This window comes from Pteronotus mesoamericanus, unplaced genomic scaffold, assembly GCF_021234165.1.
Source record: "Pteronotus mesoamericanus isolate MK-2021 breed Mesoamerican mustached bat unplaced genomic scaffold, CSHL_Meso_final scaffold_85, whole genome shotgun sequence".
Lineage (NCBI taxonomy): Eukaryota > Metazoa > Chordata > Mammalia > Chiroptera > Mormoopidae > Pteronotus > Pteronotus mesoamericanus.
The window spans coordinates 14449396-14463552 of record NW_026555329.1 but is presented as its reverse complement, the minus strand read 5'-3'; positions in this window follow the sequence as shown (position 1 = coordinate 14463552).

Here is a 14157-nt window from a genome sequence, read left to right as displayed (position 1 = left end):
GGGAGTAGATGAGTGGAACTGATTCTTTTGTCACCGGAGACCCAATATCTTCAGGGGCAGAAGATCCATCAACTCATCAATTCCTTATCTCTATGGTTAAAATCTTTATTTAGCAATGCTTAACATAAGTATTCCCACCACGTCTAATGGAAATACCCTGCAAGGCACTGGAATGTGCAAACTTCATGGTCTCTTGTGGTTTCTTGTCCTACTGGCCACACATTGTTAAATGACAGTCAGGTAAGGGGCTCCGAAGCGTTATCTAAGGATACAAGATGGTCTCTTTATTATTGTGTCTGCAGCACCTGAGTCTGCATATGCCATTTAAAATTAAAAGGCTGCAGCGTTTCAGATCCAGTCATCAGGCTGCCAATTAAGGTATCATTTGTCTTTGCATAAAGATCATTTGGGGCTGTTTTTTGTCTATCCCCAGGCTCTTATTTACTGTAAATTTCCAGCAGGCAGTATGGACAACAGCTGCTCAACCTATTTGAAAACCATCCAGCACAGATTCATTTGCAAATGGACACTAAATAAATACCCATTGGTGATCCATGGTGATTTGGGAAAGATTTTTATTAAAGGTGTTTGATGGGGATCACTTCTGAGCCAGGGTGCCTTTCCCAACGTCACCGCGGAACCACTTCCACAGCTACGAGGCATGGAAATTCCTACAATTTACACCAACTCCATGAATTACACAATGTATACAATGCCTCTGAAACCTGAGTCCATTCATAGCATCAGAAAATACCTTTCAAGGTAAAGGAAGAGCTAAAAATGATTTTTTCTCTTCTAGCAGGGAAACAGAAACACTAATTTTATTCAAAGATCACGCACCCGAGTACACTCCTCAGCTTACACATTGTCTGCTTTTGACTAGATCTCTGCATTTAATATTTTCAACAGAATATATTTCCAGTATTTTAAAACAAGGAAATATAGACTGAGACGGAGAACAATAAGAGGACTTTAAAACAGTTGTCCTTCCCAGCCAGGTAATGCTTGTTTTTATAAAGAATAATGCCAAGTACTTTCTCTCCTTCCTTCCTCCTATCTTGAGTTAATAGGCCTGAAGCTCCCAAACAAATTTTTGTCTGCCCTATCACTGCTCCCTGGGGAAAGCTTGGATTTCATGTTGAGGCCATGTAATAGGGGCAACATCATTTTATAAAATCAATGGAGGAAAAGCCTGAATCTCTAACCTCTTTGTTCTCCCCTTTGTTTCTGTGGATAAGGCCAGAGGTCTGGGTCTCCCTGCTTGCATGCTCCCAAGCAAGCCTCCCGGCCTCCTCTCTCTCATCTTCCCTTTAAGGATTTCAGGGCCCTGAAGGCAGCTTGTCTCTGGCCCATAAATCTTGTCATCAGAATTTGGGTGTTCAAATCAAAGTTACACAGTAGGAAAAAAAAGAATAGCAAATCTGGTCACCAGTTGTTCATTGTTGTTGTTAAGTGTGATAGTCAAAAATAGTATATCCACTGCCTATTATAACAATATAAAAATAGGAAATTAAGGGATTTCTTTTTGGCCATATCTGCAGCTGACCTAAAATATAGCAAATTAATTTTAGTAATCAGATTTTTTATTTGTAGCAATCGCTTATGCTAGTTAAGTAGTGAGGCCGACTCTCCTACACTTTTGGTCCTCAGGGAGGACAGGCACGCGTCAGCACTTCCACAGCTCCACACGGGTCGCTTTCCAAGGCAAGCTCCAGCTTAGCACTGTAATCCATTCCATTTACTGTCACAACAGCTGTTTGGTTCACGCTCTATCTGCAAGTCCAGAGCTCAAAAGAAATAACAGCCTCTACCCAAGGACTTGGAGCTCTGGGCAATGATATACATAGCAAATAGCACACAGAGGATAAGCAGCCACAGACACTGTCTGGAAGACAACACAGAATAACTCAGTGGCTGCTTCATCCCATAATACGGAGAGGAACAAGTTGTACACTTTCCCCAAACCCTCAAACCTGCACTAACTCCCGACCCATGGTGGATCCAACAGTGAAAAGCCCAAGAGGAGTCAAATGTTTGAGGATCTGAGGTGGCACTGGTGCAGAGAGACAGAATAGCCTCTATTCAAGTATCTGATTTTGAACTAACAGAGTCACTGAAATGTCACAATGGGAAAGAAGGCTCTTCATTTATCAATTTTTCTTTGCCAAGGAGCCCAAAATGCTACTACTGGTTATATTACCTATACAGGACATTATTTACTCTACAACTTACTAATTAACTATGTAGATATTTGAATAATGTTTTTTCATATGCAAAGAATCAGTGTCAAATAACAATACTCGTGATAATAATAACTAGCATATACTGAGCACTTAGAGCCTGATGGGATCTAGCCTCAGGGCTGTGTAGATTGTTTCATTTGACCCTCATGACATTCATATAAGGTACCAGACATACTATTGACCTTGTAGTTAAAATATTGAATTTGTTCTCTATTATCCCACTTATGTGTAGTGTGACCTTGTGCAAGTTTGTGTGACCTTGTACAAGTCTCTTTATTTCTTAGCCTGTTTCCCCATATGAAAATAAAGAACCTCATTACCTGCCTTCTATGCCCTATAGAATTATTGTGAGGATCAGAAACAATGGTTGGGAAAGCTTTCTAAAATCTAATAAGCTTGCAAATAAAATTATTTTGCTATCTACAGGAAAAGGTGTTTTCTTAATTAAAATATAGCTGACACACAATATTATATTAGTTTTAGGTGATTCAACATTTATACATATTATAAAGTGAGGATAAAGGATTAGTATTTATGCATCCACTTGTAGTCACTGGCTATCTTTTGAAAAAAATAGTTTTAAATGCATCGGTATTTGCTTAAAATGGCAACCTTCCTGTTAGTATGTGTCATAAAGCTCTTTTAACATGACCCATCAAAAGAGAGAGAGCACATAATCTAGATAATGATGCCTGTTAAGATTTCCTTGAAGTGTGTGAAAGCTTTTACAAAAGCCAAGGAGGTCGCGCTTACTGGTGTGGCTCAGTTGGTTGGAGCATCGTCCCCATAACTGAACGGTTGTTGCTTCCATCCCCAGTTAGGGCACGTGCCTAACAGCAGGTTTGACGATGCCCAGTCCAGGCACTCATGGGAGACAACGAACTGAAGCTTCTCTCTCACATTGTTTCTCTCTCTCCCTTGCTCCCTTCCTTTCCTACTCAAAAGCAATGGAAAAATGTCCTTGGATAAAGATTAAAAAATAATAATAATAATAGAAAATACAGCCAAGCAAGTTTTGTGAAAACTGTAGGTGGTGAGATTATCAATTCCATCTAGGCCTTTTTAAAATAAGTTTATTTAAAAGATTTTTTTTATTATATCCTACAGCTATTTAAAAGGTGTTTTAATAAACACTTGTCTTTTATAGCTGCCAATCTTTTTCAACTCCCTATGTCCCACAGAAGTTATCACATCAACTTGGCATATCTTAGAAGTCTTCATTAACCAGGGCTAATTATTTTAGACCTGGTCTCTCCTTTCCACTTCATGTTCTTAATCAATGATTCTGTAGAGAGTTGCTTCACGGTGTGGGGTTTTGTGGGCTGAGGTTTTTTTATCCCCTTTTGGGTCACACTAGGGCTACTTCCGTGAAATTCAATTAGAACCTTATAATAGCTCTCTGTAAATTTCATTACTTCAAAAAACAAATGGTAAGATCTTGAAAGGAACCTACAACTACTAGAGAGAGTTTATTAACACTTTGTCAGAAAATGTGTTTTTTGTCTTAGGCAGATCAATCACACCCAGTTCAATTGGTAAATCCCTCCGCTCTCACTGTGAAGAACACAGATTTCTCTCATGCCCTCAAAAAATGTTAAAAACACCCCAGTTCCTCACAACCATAACTCTATTAGGGAAATTTTTCTACTTTCCACTTGAAAAAAAAAAGTCACTTTTCATTTGGCATAACAATTATCTAGGGACCATATATGAGTTAGGGAAATAAAGGATTATTTTAGAGTAAAGAATGGAGAAAGAAAATTCTGTAATTTTAACAATATTTAAACCTCATTTGCCATATTCTTTAACAGAAAGTAAAGGAGAGGCCAGCTCAGCAAATCAACACAGTTATGAGCAAAAATGCACACATGGGAAGCAAACTGATTAAAATCAGGTAATATATCAGCATTTAAAATTTAACCCGTCTTCAGCAGCCTGCCATTTAATATTTTTGATTATGTACAAAAAGAAAAATAGAAGCAATTTTATTTAATAAATAATTAAATTTTAAGATATAACTTTAAATAAACCAAGAAACAATAACAGCAAAACAAACAAAAGAAAAGCAAAACAAACAAAATACACACACACATATACACAAAACTTCTGTTTTACCAAAAACAAGATCTTTTATTGTCCCCAAACTCTAATGAGCTAATTCCTTCTGAAATCCCTGCAACATGCAACTATAAATACTCAGAAGGAGTAAAACAGTAAGAAGATTGAATAACAGCACCCTCGGGGTACACATGATAATCTGTGTGGACGAGAGAAAAGGTTGATAAGGAAATCTGACATAATGGAGGGATTGTGAACTGAATACAGTCACATTCCGGCAGTATTGACATGAGGCAACTACAAGCAGTGCTAAGGAGACTTTGAACAACTATTTTTACCAAATTAAATGCATCATTTACAGTAGCCAGAGTTGGCTATGTACGTGTTAGTATACTCTCATATATACTCCTGATAACTCATTTGTGTCTTTGTTTCTGCTTTCTCTCTCTTTTTTTTCAATCCTTGCCCAAAGACATACTTATTGACTTTAGAGAGGAAGAAAAGGAGGGAGACTGAGAGGGAGAGAAACATCAATGTGGGAGAAAAACATGGATAGGTTACCACTCACAGGCACCAGACCAGGGACTGAACCCACAACCTAGGTATGTGCCCTTACCAGGAATGAAACAAACCTTCTGTTTACAGGACTACGCTCCATGCAATTGAGCCACACTGGCCAGAGCTCTGGGGATGGGTGGAGTGGGTGGGGGAGTAGTAGGGGGAAAATGGAGAAAACTGCACTTGAACAACAATAAAGAAATAAATAGAGAGAGAGAGAGAGAGAGAGAAGAAAAAAAGAAAAGAAGAAATCTTTAAAAATAACCATAGGCTACTAAAAGACAGAAACACAGTGTCTGTTCCCATTATAACTAAGCACCTGGATCAGCGCTCTTGTGATAGTCTATAAAGTGTGTTAAATTTCTTTGACAAACCAACTGGCTTACAGGTAGGTCAAAAATTTTGTTAGTATTTACACAACAATAAAATCAGTAACAGTCATGTCAATTTCTATTTACTTTACAGCCTCTATGTCAGAATGGAATAACTTTTACAAGCTGAAAAGTATTGCTTCTGGCTGCCTCAGAGTCATGCAAATAACAAAAGATTACACAATGACTTTCTCTTTAATACTTTCTCACAATAAATATTTAGGTAATGATTTATAGTTCACAAAGTGCTGTTTTGGGATATTATCCTGTTTAATCTTGCTTAATCCCAGAATATTTTGTTGAGCTTCTGGATTCTCTGTATCTCCACTCCAAGTGGCAAGGAATTGCTTAAGAAAAAAAAATTCATATATATCTACAATCAGTAAGTTATAATTTATGCTTTAGTTCCTTCCATTAGTTAATTTATAGGTTACCAGCTACCTTTAACTGCCTGACCATGTGCACCAATTTGGTAAATGAAATTCAATAAGAAGTATCATCACAACTAAAAATATACATCTAAACTATGAGAAAAAAAGTAAGTCTGTAATGTCTTTGGTGAATCTTTCCTTTTTCACTAGTTTTTATTTACAATTAGTCTCTTAACAAGGTAACTGACATGAAAAAATGATATATTTACTCTTTGTTATATTTCTGTTTTTGTCATCAAGTCCCTAATCTCATCATTAAAAACGAATCTGCTGTGAATAAAATTAACACCACATCCACATTGCTGGACCATACAGGATAAATGTTAGGTTCAAATACTAGAAAATACTAGAATTTCAGCCAAATTCTTAATAGGCCATTGATTGTGGCATTTGCCCTTCTAATGTCCCTCCTTGCAAATGTTGGTAGTCTTAAAGCAGTTACATTGGCATGTAGGACCCCAGATTATCAATATCTCATTTTTATCCCTTCATAAACCATTAATCTCATGACATCCTTTAAAATTTACTCACCCCAAGTCCCTTCCTTTAGGGTTGATCTGTGAACCAAGGTGTCACTATGAAACAATGCATTTCCATTTGAATAAGGGCCTTCTGGGGAGCTGATGTTTTCAATGTAAAGAAATCACTTTAAATACACATTTCCCCTTATGGTGGAACTATGTGAGAATCATACCCATACCACACTGACATTTGTTCATCGACCCTGGCTGGTCACAGGCTGATTTGGACTACAGGCCCAAATATGTTTGTCAACTGTCCATTAAAATGAATATACTTATTAAGGGTCCTGCTCTCAGAGAGTGTAGACTACTAAGCAGTTCTCATTTAAGAAACATTACCTGGGGTAACTTTTTAGTAATTCTAATGTGCAACCTGGGGCAAAGATTCCTGAATAATCTGAGCTAAATCTGGAAAACTCTGTTCCAAACAAGAAAGGATAATACCCATACAGGGAAATAAACAAACACACAAACATACATACATACAGTTTGATCCCTGAATAACACCAGTTTGAACTGCACGGGTTCTTTTATCATCAGATATTTTCCAATAAACAGTTGGCCCTTCATATCCTGAGTTTTACGCCTGTGGATTTTGCATCTGCAGGTTTCACATCTACAGATTCAACCAGCCTTGTATTGAAAACAGTATTTGGAATTCGCAGCCACAGTTTCTCAGCCGCAGATTCCCAAGAATGGGTGAAATATACCGTTTTCCATCTGCAGCTGGCTGATTTGAATCCACAGATGCAAAGGGCTACTGTGGAGTCAAAAGTTATAAGAGGATTTTCCACTGCATGCAAGTCCACACCCCTACACCCTGAGTTACTCAAGGGTCAGATATAAATACCATACATATCTTCCTGCCTTCACTCAACAAGCTTCTTTCCTGAAACACTTACTTTTTTAGTTTTTATACCACTGTGTTCTTTATTGCTTCCTACCTCAAATGGCTCTTCTCCTCAAATTCCTCCTAAAATCTTTAAATGTTGTCATGTCTAGGCCTCATTTCTCAGCCCTCTCTTTCTTTCCTTAACTGTACCTTCTCTCCTCATCAGTGATTCTCGAGTGTGGTCCTAGGATGAGCATTCTTAGCATCATTGGAGGAAATTAGAAATGAAAATTACTGTGTCTCATCCCAATGCTACTGAACCAGAAGCTCTGTGGTAGAGGCAGCAATATATGTTTTAACCCACGAGTCTTATATGTGATTCTGATACACACTAACTTTTGAGAGTCACATCCATAGGGTATCTCATTCAATGAAAAAGTATCAATATCACAGTTTGATTAAGATTCCCTAAATGTATATATTTCACCTGATCCCTCAACTGGACTGCAGATGGTAAACCCAACGGCTAGCTTAGCATATCCACTGAACATATCCACGTATCTCAAACTTAATATAACTTAAATAGGTTTCTGGAGTGCTGACTTTTCTCAACTTTGTCTTCCCACTTACTCAGTAAATGACGTATTCAGTTGCTCAAGCTAAAAACTTAGAATTCGTCTGTGATTCTTCTATTTCATTCATCCCATCATTAAATTCATCAGCAATTTTGTCAGCTCTACATCCAAACTGTATTCAGATCCAATCATTTCTATCTTTTTTTCCTTCACTACTATCTTAGTCTAAAGCATTATCCAAGAAGATAGAATCAGCAAAAGTCAGAGCACAAAATTAGGAAACAGAGATTTTAAGATTTTAAGGACTCAGGGGCAATATTATATGAAAAAAATCGAAGAAGAGGAGGGTCTCAGGTAGGAAGCAATAATCTATATAAATACCTAAGAATGTCAAGAAAAGGAAAGACTGAGAAAATAAGTGTATGATGCATTAGAGGTCAAGGTAGAATTTAAAAGACTATGCAGATTAAAGGCATGCATAAAGAAATATTTTAAGTTGCACAGCAAAGGAAATCATCAGCGAAATAAAAAGACAACCCACAGAATGGGAGAACATATTTGTGGATACATTTGATACAGGGTTAATATCCAAAATTTATGTGGTACTTACAAAACTCAACAACAACAAAACAAATAACCCAATTAAAAAATGGTCAAAGGATCTGAATAGACACTTCTCCAAAGAGGATATACAAATGGCCAGAAGACATATGAAATGATGCTCAGTGTCACTAATCATCAGAGAAATGCAAATTTAAACAACAGTGAGATACCATTTCATACCTGTCAGAATGGTTATCATAAATAAATCAACAAACAAGTGCTTGTGAGGATGTGGAGAAAGGGAAACCCTTTTGCACTGTTGGTGGGAGTGCAGGCTGGTGCAGCCTCTGTGAAAAGCAGTATGGAGATACCTCAAAAAATTCAAAATGGATCTGCCTTTTGACCCAGCAATCCCACTTCTGGGAATATATCCAAAGGCACCCAAATCACTAATTTGAAAGATCATAAGCACCCCTATGGAAGGAGGTATAGGGAGGATAAAGGTAATGGAAAAAAAAAATAAAAAATGAACTACTTAAAATAAATAAAGGAATGACAAAAGTAATGTTAAAAGGGTTTCTATTTTTGTATCTATTTGTTTTTATCTTGTGCTAATAATTCACTTTCGTTTGTTTTTCAAAATTATTGGTTTGTAATATATTGGAAATTTTAAAAAAAAACTGAGCTGAAAATATGTCCACACAGAAACCTGCACATGAATGATTATAGCAACTTTATTCATAATTGCCAAAATTTGGAAGGAACCAATATGTCCTTTAGTATGTGAACGGATATATAAAGTATGGTACATCTAGATAATGAAATATTGTTCAGTGCTAAAACGAAATGAACTTTGAGCCATCAAAAGACATGAAGGAAACAACATGCATATTAATAAATGAAAGAAACTATGTGAAGAGAGTACCTACTGTATGATTCCAGTTATATGACATTCTGGTAAAAGAAGACTTTGATACAGTAAAAGGATCAATGATTGCCAGGGGTTAAGGGTAGGGAGGGATGAATAAGCAGAACACAAGGGATTTTTAGGTCAGTTAAATTATTCTGTATGATGCTATAATGGTGCAAACATGTCATTAGACATTTATGAAAAACCATAGAATACACAACACTAAGAGTGAACCTTAGTATGAACTACAGACTTTGGGTGATAATGAATGATATGTCAATGTAGGCTCATCAGTTGGAACAAATGTACCATTCTGGGACAGAATGTTGATGGCGGGGAAGTTTGTGCATATATGGAGTCAAGAAGTGTATGGGAAATCTCTGTACCTTCCAACCAATTTTGCTGTGAAACTAATGCTGACATAAAACATTCTCTACTAAAAAAATCTGGTCGTTCACCAGGGATGGCATGAGAGACACTGCTCTATTTTCACTACTCTTTGACTCCAAACTCTACCAGTAACTCAGACTTAGGAAACATCGTGGTAATTCCTTCTAGGAGACAAGGAAAATGAAGGGGTAGGGGTGATTTTTCACTACATGCCACAAAGTTTCTTGTAAAAATTGACAGTAATAAAATGCAAGCACTTTAGAAACATATAAGGTAAAATAGGAAAGCCCATCATAACCCTATATCCCACAAATAAGAATTATCACTATAATAAATATTATTTTACTGCTTTTATTACTTGTGGGAGAGTATAATCCATATTCATTTATAACTTTCCTTTTTTGTTTTTTTATCTTGCATATTTTCTCATGCCAATACAAAAATAATAATAATGACTTTAAAGAGGTAATATTTATTATCCTCTATGCATCAGATGATGTTGTAAACACTTTACAATGTATTATCCATTTGCTTCTTATGAAACCCTTTGAAGTAGATAGTATTGTTGTTATACAAATAAGAAAACCGAGGCACAGAGATATAAAATAATCTGCTCCAGTTCACACGGCTATTAAGTGGCAGATCCCAGCAATTGAAATGTATATAATTTTAATTTTTTTATTTTTAATGACTAGTTAGCATCTTAATTTTATAATTTAATTATTTCTATCTTAGTAGACATTTGGGTTATTTTGTTTTACTATTATAAATAATTGTACAACACCCTGTACATATAAATTTATTCATTTACATTAGTGTTACCATACAATAAATCCCTCGATGTGGAATGCTAGGTGAAAGGGTTTAATACATTTTGATTATAACAGATATTGGTGAATTGTCTTTCAAAATGCAGGAGTATCAATACATACTCACACCAATCATGTGTTAAAGTTCTACTATTTACCCTTTACAAATACCATATGTTATCATTTAAAAATCTTTTTCAACCTGAGAATAAAGATATCTTATTGTAGGTATTTATAGAAATCTTAAAGCCTCATTATAAAGATACAAAATTTCTGGAGATGGCTGTGTGTGGCATCTGGGCTTATGAGTCAAATTGCTCTTTTTTACTCCCCCCGCTGCTCTGCCGGGGGAAAGAAGGAGCAGACGCAGACCTCCCTGAGAAGCCCTGGCACGAACTGCAACTCCCAGGGTTTGGCCAAAACTGAACCAGCTTTTGGAAAGTACTAACTTAACGGTCATCCAACTTGCCGCAGTCAACCACCTGTCAGTCACTCATCACAGGGCAAGAGGCTCTAGTTCGATAACTTTGCAAAGCACTGCGCAGGGAAGAAAAAAATCATACAAGACCATATCATCGAACAATATTCATTGCCTTTCTTCTCCACTGTCCTCCACCTTCAGCCCATCAAATATTTCATTTGCATGGCATTTCTTCACTTGAACTGCTGTTTGCCCTTTAAACGGCACCTTAGCATGCAAGGTCCTCTAGCTGTCTTCTTTCCCTTCTTCCATTGGCTGACACTTTTCCTGGAAGTTTGTGAAAGGTTTGACATTGATGAAGTCTGAGGTCTTCTGGTGATACGAAAGGTAAGAGCAATGGGGGTATGATCAGCACTGTGCGACGCTCTGTCTCTTTAGCATGGTCTGGCTCAGGCTATAGAGCCTGGGAAGTTGTAACACACAGACAGAGGCTGTGGCCATTTGCCTTCTATTTTATGATCATCCTATTTCATTACTTTGTGCTTTCACTACATCCCAGCCTTGCAGTCTGTAGCAGCAGGCTAGAGAGATAAGGCCTTCTGGTAATAAATAAAAGTAGAGCATTAAAACCACAAGAAAGGGAATGGGGAAAATTGTGATGACAAGGCCATATGTTTAGCCTTGGATGTGTGCTCCCAGGGTCGTTGGGAGCCTTTTTACCCTCCTTTAAGAGGACTTCACATTTGTACTCTGCCTATCATCCATTCTTAAAAGCGTAGGCTTCAGCCAGGGAAAGAAGCTGTTTGACAGCACCCATTTCTCGTTCCGGAGGGTTAAGTACAAACAACAGGCCCAGTGCAAGTGGTTTCCACTCAAGATACAATTCAGTGTGACTCTGGATGTTACCAAGGAAACACATTAGAAAAATATCAATTTACTGGTAATTAGCCACAAATACTCACCTTAGCTCCAAAAAATGTGCAGGTAACAGAGTTCTGAAAACAAACACTGCAAAGAGGCAGGGTAAATGCAAATGTATTTAATTAATTGAACAACATAACCAGTCGGTAAGTAAATAGGAAAAGGGGGAAAATCTTTGCTAATATTCATCATGTTATCTTTGACACATACTGGCTTGCATGACAACTGCAGGGAAAAAAAAATCCCCATAATATACAACACTTTATTTTAATTTTAATTCAAGTCCTCAACTTCAAATATGGATCTGAATTCCATTGTTTGTAAGGAAGTGTATTCCAATAACTGGGAAACCAGAGACTAATGAAAAAAAATTTAAATCTCTTTCGTATGAATAGAGGAAAATATTCAGATTTAGTAATATTTAGGATTTTTCCTTCATGTAGCTCAATTTTTAATTTTTTAGGTGTGTTTTATTTTTCCTGACCACATCAACGCACTGCTTTTTGTATGATCAAGAAAGAAACAATCAGAGGTTGGACAGAAAGCTACAAACGAAAGGAGTGGCCTGGAAGCATTAGATGTATTTACTAAAGCACAAAGGCTCCCCCTCGTGCTGTGTGATGGACAACTCAGGCCGCCAGCGAGGAGACGGCAAGGCCTAGTGCCAGATTCCCGAGTGCCTCTGAAATCCTGGTCACTGTGTCTTATCACTGGTTTTTAACGGATTCAGAGCCCCTCCACCGTATGTGAGTAATGATAGAACCTAAGTAGTCCAGGTAAAAATCATTAAAAATAGATGCAAATATTTTATAGGAACCACAATGAATTCCAAATTGATTAAAGTACTTAGTGAAACTTTGATGAATAATTTTATAATCTTTGATGGAGAACTTTTTAAACAGGACCTCTAAGCCACAACCCATAAAAGAGAATGCTAGATTTGATACATAAAATTCCTGAACTTTACCTAAGATACCTAAATTTTACCTTAAAAAAAAAAAAGAGAAAAAAATGTCTGCAATATGTAGAACAGACTGGGAGATAGTGAAAAAAAAAGAACTCTTAACACAATTTTTAAGGAAAGGACACATACCATATTATGACTAATTAACACACTAAGATATATCTAGCTCACTAGTAATATAAATAAATACATACATACATACATACAAGTGAAAAGGCTAAAGAGGTAGGGTTTTTTTGTTTTTCACCTTGGCCAGATTTAATGCAATAATAGTACTCAGTACTGAGTTTGTGATAATAGATGTTTTAACACAAAAATAGGAATATATCTATATATATACACACACACACATTTTCTAGGTGGTAATATAAATATATACACTTATATATTTATATTTGGTAATATAAATATATACACATATATTTATATTTATATATATTGAAATGAGCATATTCTTTTAACCAGAACTGCAATATCTACAAATTTATCAAATATTCTTGCATAAATAAGCAATGAATATCCAAAGTGTTGCTTATTATAATGAGGTATTGCAAACAACATTAAATGTTCATTGTTTCAGATTTGATGAATAAACTGATTCACTTTCACAAAAGAAATACTATGCAGCTGTCAAAAATGATAATAGAGCCATGTTGTATGATTCCATTAAATGTCAAAGATAAAAGTATTAAACAGAAAGGCAAATATTACATAGACCTATTTTCTATAACTGTATTTGTATATGTATTTTAAATTTCTACAAAATTCATAATTTAATTTCAAGAATGGTTATCCTGGGGAGAAGTGGGAAGGAATTTGTAAAAAGAGACTAGATAACTGGAGATTTTTCACTTTTTCTTCATAGCTTCCTCTGTTTTCTAAGTTTGATACAATAGACAAATAGAAATTTTATAATAAAAATTTCTTCCTATTAAAAATATAGAGTAATAAAATTATCATTATATAATTTTTTTTCTGTTCTGCCTGCAAAGACTTCAGATTATGAATTGGAAAAAGCTGAAGACCTAAACAGTTGACTTTTTAATCTACGTATTGACTATTAACTCCTCAAGAATTTTGCTCCGGCAGTTGGTTCTGAATATGGATAACCTTAGCTAAAATAAAACTTTTAGAGTGGAGTAGATGTCTGCAATTATTTCCTGTAAATGTCCCATTTTATAGATAAAAACTTTTAGATTAGGAAGATGAAATGCTCTTCCCAAGTCACAGAACGAAAGGCAGCTACCCAGATTGAAAATTCAGATACTCTCGCTCCTCATCAATTTCTTGTTTGACTCCAACGCCCACTTTTGTGACTTTTATTGTGAGTATGGAAACAAAATTTAACATAGTTTTCAGAGCATGCTAGTGTTTTCTTAAACGATACCATAAATAATAAAAAATTCTGACTGCAATAGTATTGCCTTATTAGGAAGGATATGCCCAAACCACCTGTAACACAAATGCCCCACTGGTAACAATAATCACAATGCTGATGTTGATGACAATGATGATGGTGATGATGATGAGGAGCTATTGTAGTGTGCAAATCATTTAATTTTCACTAGATAGAAACATTATTTTCTGCATTTTCTTTAGGAAACCAAGGT